The sequence below is a fragment of the Camelus ferus genome, chromosome 1 (genome assembly GCF_009834535.1).
Source record: "Camelus ferus isolate YT-003-E chromosome 1, BCGSAC_Cfer_1.0, whole genome shotgun sequence".
Taxonomy (NCBI): Eukaryota; Metazoa; Chordata; class Mammalia; order Artiodactyla; family Camelidae; genus Camelus; species Camelus ferus.
Window position 1 is genome coordinate 29,269,494 of NC_045696.1, and position 13,264 is coordinate 29,282,757.

The window sequence follows — 13,264 nt, forward strand, 5'->3', positions numbered from 1 at the left end:
TAATATATTTAAAGTGATGAAAGGGGAAAACATATAACCAACAATACTCTACCTAGCAAGACTTTCATTCAGATTTGATGGAGAGATCAAAAGTTTTATAAGCAAAAGATAAAAGAGATTAGTATACTCAGTCAGCTTTATAAGAAGTATTATAGGAATTTCTCAAAGCAAAAAAGAAAATGCCATGACAAGAAGGAACATGAAAATTCTAAAAAGAAAAATCTAATTGGTAAAGGCAAGTATATAGTAAAGGTAGTAAATCAACCATGTATAAAGCTAGTAGTAAGACTGAAAGAAAAAAGTAATAAAATGACCTATAACCACAATAAGTATTTAAGGGATACACAAAATTAAATGATGAAAAATATAATTAAAAAAGAAACAGTAAATATAAGGGGAGGGTAAAAATGCAAAAATGCAGTGTTGTTAAAACATGTTTGAAATTAAAGGAGATAGAAATCCTATCAGACATCATTTCTGACCACAATATTAGGAGACTAGAAAACACCTATTAAAACAAAAAGAGACTCATAGACATAGAATACAAACTTGTGGTTGCCAGGGGGGTGGGGGGGTGGGAAGGAACTGGAATTGCAAAATGTAGAATAGATAAACAAGATTGTACTGTGTAGCACAGGGAAATATATACAGGATCTTGTGGTGGCTCACAGCGAAAGAATGTGACAATGAATGTATGTATGTTCATATATAACTGAAAAATTGTGTGCTACACTGGAATTTGACACAACATTGTAAAATGACTATAACTAACTAAAAAAAATTGTTTAAAAAAGAATACTACCAAAAACACAGCACATGGAGCCCAAATGATATGCAACCAAACACCCAATGGATCACTGAATACATCAAAGAAGAAATAAAAAAATACCTGGAGACAAATGAAAATGAAAACACAATGATCCAAAATCTATGGGAATGCAACAAAAGCAGTTCTAAAAGAAGGAAGTTTATAGCAGTACAAGCCTAGCTCAGGAAACAAATAACTCAGGGAAAAAAAAAAAAAAAAAAAAAAAAAACAAAGCCTAACCACCATTTAAAGGAAGTAGGAAAAGAAAAAAAAAAAAAAACCAACATAGGTAAAAGAAATCATAAAGATCAGAGTAGAAATAATAAATTGAGACTAAAAAACAATAGGAAAGATTACTAAAACTAAGAGCTGGTTCATTGAAAAAACAAACAAAATTGATAAACCTTTAGCCAGACTGATCAAGAAAAAAAAGAAGACCCAAACAATAAAACTGGAAATGAAAAAGAAGTTACAACTGACAACATGGAAATACAAAGAACCATAAGAGATTTACTATGAACGATTATATGCCAAGAAAATGGAAAACGTAGAAGGAATGGACAAATTCTTAGTAGTGTACAATTACCAAGACTGAACCACAAAGAAAGAAAATATAAACAGATGAATTACCAGCAACTAATTTGAATCAGTAATAAAAGCATCTCCCCCAAAAACGAAAGTCCAGGATGAGATGGCTTAACAGGCAAATTCTACCAAACATTTAGAGAAGAGTTAACATATTTCCGTCTCAAACTCTTCCAAAACAATGCAGAGGAAAGAAGACATCCAAACTCATCCTATGAAGCCAACATAACCCTGATATAAAAACCATAAAAAGATATCACACACACAAAAAAAGGGCAATGCCACTGATGAAATAAACGCAAAAAGCCTCAAGAAAATATTAGCAAACTGAATACAATAATACCTTAAAAAATCATAAAATATAATCGAGTGGGATTTATCCTGGGGATACAAATATAGTTCAATATCTGTAAATCAATATGACACATTAACAGATTGGAGAATAAGAACCACTTGACCATCTCAACAGATGCAAAAAGCTTTTAACAAAAGTCAACATCCATTTACAACATCCATAAAAACTGTCCACAAAGTGAATATAGAGGAAACATATTACAACATTATAAAGGACATATATGTTACATTCACAGCTAACATTATACTCAATGGTGAAAAACTAAAAGCATTTCCTTTAAAAACAGGAACAATACAAAGATACTCACTCTCACCACTTTTATTCAGCTTGGTATTGAAAGTCCTATTAATGGCAACAAGAGAATAAAAAGATATAAAAGGAATCATAATTGGAAAGAAAGTAGTAAAACTGTAACTACTGCAGATTATATGATACTATACATAGAACATCCTCAAGACACCACTAAAAAACTACTAGAGCTCATCAATGAATTTGGTAAATTTGCAGGATACAAAATTAGTATACAGAAATCTGTTGCTTTTCTATACAGTTATAAAAAAAACTATCAGAAAAAGAAATTAAAAAGCTATTCCATTTACAATTACATCAAAAAGAATAAAATCTAATTAAAAAGGTAAAAGATATGTACCTGGAAAAATATAAGATACCAATGAAAGAAACTGAAGACATTGAAGATGATGTAATCAGAAAGGTGTACCATGTTCAGTGACTGAAAGAATTAATTTTGTTAAAATGACCATATTACCCAAGGCAATGTACACATTTAATATAATTCTTATCAAAATGTCAATTGTATTATTCACATAACTTGAACAAATAGTTCTAAAATTTGTATGGGAAACACAAAAGACCTCAAATAGCCAAAACAATTTTGAGAAAGAAGAACAAACCTGGAGGAATCATCCTCCCTGACTTCAAACTATGCTACAAAGCTACAGTAATCAAAATAGTAAGGTACTGATACAAACACAGACACATCAATCAATGGAACAGAATAGAGAGCATGGAAATAAACCCACAATTATATGGGCAATTAATCCATGACAAAGAAGGCAAGAATATACACTGAGAAATAGACAGACTCTTCAATAAATGGTGTTGGGAAAACTGGAGAACTACATGAAAGAAAGTCAAACTATAATACTTTCTCACACCATGCACAAATGCAAATTCAAAATGGACTAAAGACTTTGACCTGACCATAAACATTCTAGAAGAAAACAGAAGTAGTACTCTCTCTCTCTGATATGGTCTTTATATAATTCTTTTAAATACATATCTCCTCAGACAAAGGAAACAAAAATAAAAATAAACAAATGGGTTACATAAAAAGAAAAAGCTTTTGTACAGCAAAGAAAACTATCAACAAAACAAAAAGGCTGCCTACTAAATGTAAAAAATGGGCAGAGGACTTAAATAGGCAATTTTTCAAAGATGACATACAGATGTCCAACAGGCACATGAAAAGATGTTCAACATTATTAAATATCAGGGAAATGCAAATCATCTCACATCTGTCATAATATGACCTGTCATAATGTCATAATAGCTATTATCAAAAAGATAACAAATAACAAGTCTTGGTGAGAATATAGAGAAAAGGGAACCCTCATGCACTGTTGGTGGAAATGTAAATTTGTGGAGCCACTATGGAAAATAGTATGGAGATTCCATAAAAAATGAAATAGTTTGAAATAAAACTATCATAACATCTACCAATTTCATTTCTGGGTATTTATCTGAAGAAGCTGGAAACACTAATCAGAAAAGATACATACGCACCTATGTTCACTGCAACATTATTTACAATATCCAAGATATGGAAACAACTTAAGTGTCCATCAATAGCTGAATGGATAAAAAAGATGTGGTATATATGCATTAGACTATTACTCAGCCATAAAAAAGAATGAAATTTGCAATTTTTACCTAGATAGATTGGCCTGGAGGGTATTATGTTAAGAGAATGAATCAGATAGAGAAAGACAAATACTGTATTATTTCACTTATATGTGGAATCTAAAAGACAAAACAAATGAACAAACATAAAGCACAAACAATCATTGATACAGAGAGCAAACCATTAGATTCCAGAGGAGTGGGAGGTGGAGGAGGAAAGAAATAGGTGAGGGAATTAAAATGTATAAACTTCTAGTTGCAAAATAAATGAGTTATGGCTATGAAATATAAGTGTGGGGAGTATAACCAACTAATAAGTAATATTTTTCTATGGTGACAGATTGCAACTAGACTTACCTTGGTGATCATTTTGAAATGTATAGAAAAAAATCATTATGCTGTGAAACAGGAACTAACATAGTACTGTAGGTCAATTATACTTCAAAAATAAACATACAAAAATATAGACAAACTCCTAGAAAAAAAAAATCAGATATTTGGTTACCAGAGGCGGGGGGAGGGGAGGGGAAACTGGATGAAGGCAGATACAAGGTACTACAAACTTCAAGTTGTAAAATAAATGAGTACTAAGGATGTAATGTACAACATAATAAATATAATTAACATTACCTTATATTATACATGAAAGTTGTTAAGAGAGTAGATCCTAAAAGTTCTCATCACAAAAAAAAATTTCTTCTATTTGTTTAATTTTGTATCTATATAAGATGTTGAATGTTCACTAAACATTTGTGATAATCATTTCATGGTGTATGTAACTCGAATCATTGTTCTGCACACCTTAAGCTTATACTGTGGCTATAGGTCAATTATATCTCAATAAAACTGGAAGAAAAATCACAGCTTTAATACTTTTACTCTGAAAATTAATACTCTGTTATAGCAAAAATTTCAAATAAAATTTAAATATTCCTTCTGCTCATTCCTAATATCCACTGATAAACTGAGACTGATAAAAGCTATTTAAAAATCATTTGTATAAAATAGAAGTATGAGCTTTTTATGATCTTACTAAGGCGATTAAATAATGCCAACCAGGAATAGATATCGAAATTTGTTACAAAATAATTACATTAGGTACAAATGCTTTAAATGGTGTGCTTTTGTTTGTGTGTGTTTCAGAAGTGAAATAAAAAGTTGTATATTTTGTTATTGCCATAAAATGATAGGCTATCAAGCTTTGCTCTTTGATCATTTTTATCCTAGTTGCATTTAAACTTATACCAGATTTGTTAATACCTTATATAAGAGTAATATGATGAAATTTTATTTTTTTTAATAAAAAGGGAGAAGGTGGCTGCTCCCTCTTCCCTTCCTCTTTGGGTATTTCCTGGAAAATAATAATAGGACTGATGAGAAGCATGACCTTTTGATTTTATAACATAAGGTCATGAGCCTTCTAATCCTTGGAACAATGAACACATGCCTCCCTAAAATTAACTCAGGAATCTCTCATCACAATACAGGAAACTATCACAAATTGCATCCATTTGTCTCCCAAGGAAAAGGGAAATTTCCTTTTTTTTAAAAAAAAATCTACTGAATAGATTTGCATGAAATTCTGTCCAGATTTTGTAGTTTCTTGAGAATATTTCCTGCATACATGTATTCTGATTGCATCACTTGATAATAAATTGTTTTCTCCCTCTTGCATATTGGTATGTGAGGGGGGAGTCTTTTTGTTGGCAGAATTTTATATTTATTCAAAAATTAGTGGCAGGACTAATTTTTTATTTTGCATTTCTTTTTAAGAAATAGTATCCTTGTGATAAAACACTAAAAATTACCCTCATGCAAAAAAAAAAAAAATAGGCTTTACAAGTTATTGCTTGAGTATAAGTAGGAATTTAAAGAATTTTTATTACTTAACTAACATTAGAGACTAAGGAACTACTAAGCAGTAGCCAAATGCAGGTATAAGGAATATTTAGATTATATGGCCAAGGGCCAAAATATTTTATTGTTTAGGGATTTTTTTCATCTTTTATCAGTACTTATGGTATTGACCTATAGTTCAACTTCTAGGATATTAGATGATTTCTGAGTGAGAAATGAGAGAAAAGATTACCTCAGCCGCACATTTTGATTAGTCATTTTTCAGCATAGATTGGAAAGAGGGGAGTACTACTGGCCAAATTTCTCTATTTGCTATGGGGATTTCCTGAAAAACAGAGTGAGACATAGGAACAGATATATGATGATAGATAGATAGATAGATAGACAGACAGACAGATAGGGAAAATAATGTACTTCAATTTTTAAAACTCCATTGTTTAGAGAACAGTCTCCGGGGTTGCCGATTCTGACTATACAGGAGCTGTGTGCCTTTCATTGCCTATTTTGCAACTCTGTCAGTTGTAAATAACTGATAGTAATACAAAATAAGTCTTCTCTACAGACAGGCAAACAAATTCTGTTAGGCAAAGGTTCAACTGATTTCCCTCCCTCATAGTGGAAAAAGCCAGTTTTGTGTCATTTGCTCATTCATTTCAATATTCCTGATTTATGAATGCGTGTGTTCTTTGAGTTTTTCTTTGAACCAACTCTAACTTCTGCCTGACTCATTCATTAGTAAGTAGTTAAACAAATTTAACATGTTTATTTTATATCTGTGTGAGTGATTTACCTTTTTAAAAACAATTGTCAATGACAAAGAGAGACAGACAGACAGAAAGAAAGAGAGAAAGAAAAGAAATTCATTTACCAAAATAATTCTTCATTAACCTTCTTGAAAACTGATAACTGAAAAGAAGTCAATTTAAAAAAAGTTTGAGACCTTATTTTTGTTCTTTTTCATTGGCATTTCTCTTCTATTATATTTTTTCAAATACTAGAAGATACCCACATTTTGGTACTAAACACAAGAGATTGACAAAGAGAAAGAGAAGAAATAAAGACATAGAGTAGAATGGTACATTATCCTATCTCCTTTCTTTTTATCTGTTTGTATAACCCTGTAATCTTGTTTTCATAATACCATGTCTCCTGCGTCTTTTTATGATTCTTATATGACAACAATTTTTACCAAAATTATTGGACTAAAATTATGGAAAGAAAGAAAAAGATCAGCTAAATGTTTGTTTACTTTTGTGATAGACATTTCATTTTTTGATTTGTGTCAGTACATAACTTTAGCTTTTTTGTATTGATTAAAATTATTTTAATTGATAACTTGCAGAAAAGAAAAATTAAAATGGAGTCATTTTTGTAGTATTTTCTTAATTTGCATGCCTATTTAAATATTTTTAATCTTTCAAGATGGCCATCAGGGGACAATATATTAATCTATGTAAATGACCTTCCCTCCCACTGCCATTGAATTCTAGATCTATTTATATAAACTACCACAGGAACAGTGCTCTGTGGAGCTTGGTGATGCAATGTAGCTCTGCTCTCACTCAGTCATTTTAGAAATTCTAACTCTATATGTCAATAGCTCAGACCAAATGGTTATTTCTACCCAAAATTCAAATGTTGAAATCCTAACCCCCAATGTAATGGTATTAGGAGATAAGGCCTTGGGGAAGTCATTAGGCCATGTGGGTGGATTGGTGCCCTGACAAAGAAACCTCAGAGAACTCCCTCACCCCATGTGAGGACACAGGGAGAAGACTGCTGCCTATGAAACAGGACGTGAGCTCTTTCCAGACACCAAATCTGCCAGCAATCTGATCTTAAACTTCCCAGTGCCCAATGCTGTAAGAAATGTATTTCTGTTGTTTATAAGCCATTTGGTTTATGATACACTGTCACAGCAGTACAAATGAACTAAGACAGGAAATAATTTCAAAATGTTTAAAAGGCATTCCTAAATCATCAGCCTAGATGCTAGAATTAACTTCTTCAATAAAAATATTTTAAAAATACAAAATTTCTTTGTGTAATACATTGTAGTAGACACTGACGACAACAAAAGACAGACATGTTCCTGCCCTCAAAGATTTCTAAACTTCTTGATCAAATAGGTAAGTCTAAAAATATTAAAAAGGATTTAAAAAAGAAACAAAGGAAAATGAAAAACAGGTTGAAGTTGGTTCCACCAAGCCTTTAAATTTTGAGTTGGAATGCTGATGCTATAAAGTGGTCCCCCCATTAAAATCCACTGTCAGTAAATACTTCAGTCTCAGAAAAGTATGGAGGTAGAAGAGCAAATGATATGGAACAAATTGTATTAGCCGTAGTATCTCTGAGGAAAGTTTCACAGTTTTCTGTTTATAAGAATAGCCCTTGTTCAGAAATGAAAAATCATTTTATCATAAGAAACAATTATTTATCTTGTATAACAGAGCACTGATATCATATATTCCTCTTTACCTTCTCCTGTGACCAGCTAATGTGTATCTCCAGTTACTTGCCACATTCACCATTTTCACTTAAGTGACACTTAGGAAGATCCTGTTATTGTTTTATAAAACTTTCCGCATTATTGTTTGTTTCCCTAAATCATTTACAGTTAACCATATAAGCTTTTATCAAAGGAAAACTCTTTCATTGAGCTATTTCAAAAATTTAAAGCAGTTATTACACTAACATTTTTTAAAGCATTCATGCTGCCTTCACTGTTATAATGGGTACTGTTATGACTTCTAGATTATGTTAATAGGAAAACGCTCTAAAGTCTAACACTCACAAAGCACATCATTGTCCCACCCGCATGCAGCAATCCACGCTTTACTCCTGGCAATAAATTTGATCACATTACTCCAGTTATGGCAGATTTACACTCACTTGCTATCAGTCAGTACATTGACTTTAAAATCTGGCTCAGAGTTTTTCATTACCTCTATGGAACTTCCCTTTCTCTCCTATCAGAACTGCCCTCCATTTATACGTGCCCTCAGTCCTTACTTTCTAATAATAAATCTCAAATTCATCAACCCCCTTGTCAGGTCTCTCATCCATGGGCAACAGAGCATTCACCTGTTATGCCCCAGAGCCGTGGAATTCCCTGAACTGAACAGTCCTCTCCAAATCCCCTGAGCTTTCTAAATCCCTTTTTGAGTCTCACTTATTAAAATTTGCTTTTAATATTTGATCTGCCACTGACACATGCTGTAGGCTTAGCTGTTAGAAAAAAAAATATGTAAAGAGAAGAAAAGTATTTTTATTTTCCTCACCACTTATATAAAGAAGTGAGATGTCCTCTGCTCCTTCGTTGGCATTTTATATTTTTCACCATTCTTTCCTTTCTCCCTTTCATGACTGGTAGAACAATCACCTTATAGGCATTGGTCACTAACCAAGTTTAAAGATTTTATGTGTGATGGGATTATAAATAAACTGGTCACAATATCATTAATTACCTTGCACCCTAGAAATTGGTATAGATTTTTTTTTTAGGAGATAACATGGAATTAGGAGAAAAACAACTCATTCCTTACAGCTATCTTCCTCCAATGCCTGTCCTACATAGCAGATTTTCTCTTCTATTTTTATTTTAATTAATAAACTTTCTGGCTTAATACCACTCTTTTGTCATAAGAAAACAGAAACATGTATTTGGTGGCACTAAAGGACATAGGGTTTTTGTACTATTAGGGTGATACAAACAGTAACATCAGACTCTGGGACACAGGCAGTCCTATTCTAACATAGTCTGTTCCCAGGATCTGCCAATATTAAAAGAATGTTGGGTTTTTTTGCATCTTCCTTGATACATAGCCCAGAACTATAGACACAGTACGCATTTCAAAAATGTTCGTAGAACATTAATTATTTTTATCTCAGTTCTTTATTTTTTTATTTGCGTTTCCCTTTGAACTGGATCTGATTTTCTGTCTGTTTCCCTCCTTGTTAGAGTACACAGTTTTTCCGTCACCCTGGTCTCTTGCACAGCTGTTGATCAGCCTATTGATTAGGACCCAGAGGCTAGCTGACAGCCAGGAAAGGGCATTATATTCTGGCACCATTTCCCTCTAAGTGCTTAATGCTCTTTAAGCCCCTCATTCAATTAGATGGCACAAGCTATTACACACAAGTGCCCCACTATGGAAAATTACAAGCTCATATGTGAGAGATACAGAGGAAGGAAGGCAAAGAGTAAGTTAATAGGACATTGTCTGTGTGTTTGGTAAATCCTGTGGTGTTTAGGGCTCAAGGTTAATATCAGAGTGCCAGGCTATGGAATTTAAACAGCAGGTAGATTTCAATAGCACAGAATATGAGAGAGAACACTGTACGGATTGATATATTATTCTGTTATTTGAAACAGGTACTGTGTAAAATTCAGCATTTTCTCTGAAACATTTTGAAGGCGATTTGGGCCATTGAAAAATAACGGCAAAGTTAAAACTTTTTTTAAGGTTAAAGTAACATTACTAAAGTAGGTGACATGATTGAATTTCACTAGCTGGTGAAGTTTTCACCGTTTTGATACACGTGCAGATAGAAAAAAAGAAAGCACTTCTTTTTCTTTGTGGGAAGGAAGACAAAATTAACCTCATAACATATACAACTTAGTACATGAAGATTATTAGTTGTTACTAATGGATTTTACGCAAGAACAAAAGCTGCAGTGCTTGTGCTAGCTGTTGGGAGCCCTTTCACTGGGATAGCACACGGCTGGGAAAATACAATGAAGGCTTGTTTTAGCCACTGTGCACCCCTGTCTCTGCTGCCTTTGTGAGTGCACAGATGTGCAGCAGTACCTGACCCCCTGAAAAATGCTCTTACAATGGATATGAAAACATGAGCAGACTAGAGGGTCGGTTTCATCATCTATTCTGGACAACTCTGAACTATTATGCAGCCTTTAACTTACATAACAATGCTCATATTTAAAGTACAATCAATAAGTGCCCAGCTGAATACTATAGCTCGGCCCGATCTCAATTAATTTTCAAACTAACTTTATGAAGTAGGTAAATTTATTTTCTCCATTTTACAAAGAGAAAACTCAAAATGAGACATTAAGCAGTTTGCCTGATGTGACTGACACACAGTAAGTGGAGAAAGGATTGGAATCCAGATAATACGATTATAGAAGGTTTAGCCACAATATAAACCACCAGCCTAAAGCATATCATAGTAGGGTTTTTTTTTGTTTTATTCTTAAATAAGGATACATTGCTTTTAAAAGTCTAGAATCAATAAACCCAATAAAGAAAATTCAAATCACTCATAATCTCATTACAAAGAAAACTACTATAAATATTTTGGAGGATATATATTCCATGTTGTAACAAATAATGTATATGTTGTTTGTAACCAATATTTTTCAATTACCAAGTTTTCCACTCAAATGACACTGCTAAGACATAATTCATTACATGCAGATAGGTACCTTCTATGTACAATACTTTACCCAATAAATCACATATTTTAATACTGTTTCCAATTTTATATCTTTGCTGTCATTAAAACATTTCTATGAACATCTTTATCAGGCTTAGAATAATACTGATTACTTTCCTAATGTTTTGAATAATTTTTTACAACTGCTAAATTGCCCTCTAGAAAGTTATACCAATTTACACTCACTAGCAGTAGGCAGTAATACCAATTTACACACTAAGCAACAGTGTCATTTTTTTCTTCCAGTTTTATTGAGATATAATTGACATATAGCACTGTATAAGTTAAGGTGTACAGCATAATAATCTGACTTACCCACATCATGAAATTATTAACACAATAAGGTTAGTGAATATCCATCGTCTCATACAGATACAAAATGAGAAAAAAAGAAAAAAACATTTTTTTCCTTGTGATGAGAACTCAGGATTTACTCTCTTAACAACTTTCATGTATATAACTTAGCAATAGTCATTATATTAATTATGCTGACATCACACCCTTGGCACCTACACAGTCTGTAACTGGAAGTGGGTGCCCTCGGCCCACTTTGCTCCACTTCCTTCTTGCCCGACAGTCCATCTCTGGTAACCACAAACACGAACTCTTTTTCTATTTGTTTGTTAATTTGTTAGACGTGTAATTGACTTACAACACTATGTCACTTCCTGGTGTACAACATAGTGATTTGATATTTCTGTCCATTACAAAATGATCACTCTGGTAAACACAGTTAACATCTGTCACCTACAAAGATACTACATTATTATTAATTACATTCCTACATTATATTTCAGCCTCCTTTCTGGCAACCACCTGGCTGCTCTCTATATCTAAAACTCTTTCCATTCTGTTGTTTGTTCATTTGTTGTTTTTTAGATTCCACATATAAGTGATATCGTACAGTATTTGTCTTTTTCTGTCTGACATTTTTCATTTAGCATAATATGATCTAGGTCTATTTACATTGCCTCTAAATGGCAAGATTTCATTCTATTTTATGAGTAACATTCTGTTATATATAAATATACATATATATGTATATATCACATTTTCTTCTACTGATAGACAGTTATGTCCATACCTTGGCTATTGTGCATAGTGCTGCGATAAGTATAGTGGTGGATATCTCACTTGAAATTACTATTTTTGTTTTCTTTGGAAAAATTTCTTTGGAAAAAGAATATTTAGAACAGAGTTTCTGCATCATATGATAGTTCTATTTTTAAATTTTTTGAGGAATCCCCACACTGTTTTCCATAGTGGTTGCACCTATTTACATTCCTGCCAAAGTGCACAAGATTTCCCTTTTCTCCACATCTTCACCAGCACTTGTTATTTGTTGTCTTTTTGATAATAACCATTTTGGTAAGTGTGAAGTGGTATTTCATTGTGGTTTTTACTTGCATTTCCCTGATGTTTAGTGATGAAGAGCATCTTTTCACATGCCTGTTTATTCTTTTTGATGAAATTATAAATGGGTTTATTTCTTAATTTCTCAATTTGATAGTTTGTTTTTAGTATATAGAAATGCAACAGATTTTGTTATGTTAATTTTTTATCCTACAACCATATGGACTTCATTTATTTGTTCTATAGATTTTTAGTGTCTTTAGGATTTTGTATACATAGTATCATGTCATCTACAAACAGTGGCAGCTTTATGTCTTCCTTTCAAATTTGGATTCCTTTTTATTACTTTTCCTTATCTGATTGCTCTGGCTAGAACTTCTAATATTATGTTGAGTAAAGTGATTAAAGGGGCAAGGGTGGGCATCCTTGTCTCACTTCTAATCTTAGAAGAAATGCTTTCCCCATTTTAATTTTGAATATGATAGTCATAGATGTCCTTTATAATGTTCAGGTATATTCTCTCTGTACCCATTTTGCTGAGAGTTTTTATCATAAATTGATGGTGAATTTTGTCAGAAGCTTTTTCTGCATGTGTTGAGATGATCAAGTAATTTTTACTCTTCAGTTTGTTGATGTGGTATATCATGTGAGAGATTTGCAGACATTGGTCAATTTTTGCCTCCCTGGGATAAATTTCACTTGATCATGGTGTATAATTCTTTTAATATATTTTTCAATTTGGTTTGATAATTTTTTTGAGGGTTTTTATCTATGGCCATCAGTGACACTGACCTGTAATTTACCCTTTTTGTGTTGTCATTGTATGGTTTTGGTATCAGGGTGATCCTGGCCTAGTAGAATGAATTTGGAAGTGCTCCTTTCTCTTTAATTTTTTGGAATAGTTTGAAAAGGGTAGGTGTTAACACCTC

General features: G+C 32.6%; 1 long non-coding RNA gene across 1 annotated transcript; it reads right to left on the reverse strand.

Annotated features, from left to right (window-relative positions):
• Positions 1-1,267: 1,267 nt before the first annotated feature.
• Positions 1,268-12,561, reverse strand: LOC116662997. The gene is made up of 3 exons (XR_004319003.1): positions 12,550-12,561; positions 10,500-10,504; positions 1,268-1,375 (listed from the first exon to the last, which is right to left on the reverse strand). It is a non-coding gene; the product is annotated as an uncharacterized LOC116662997 (long non-coding RNA).
• Positions 12,562-13,264: the final 703 nt, after the last annotated feature.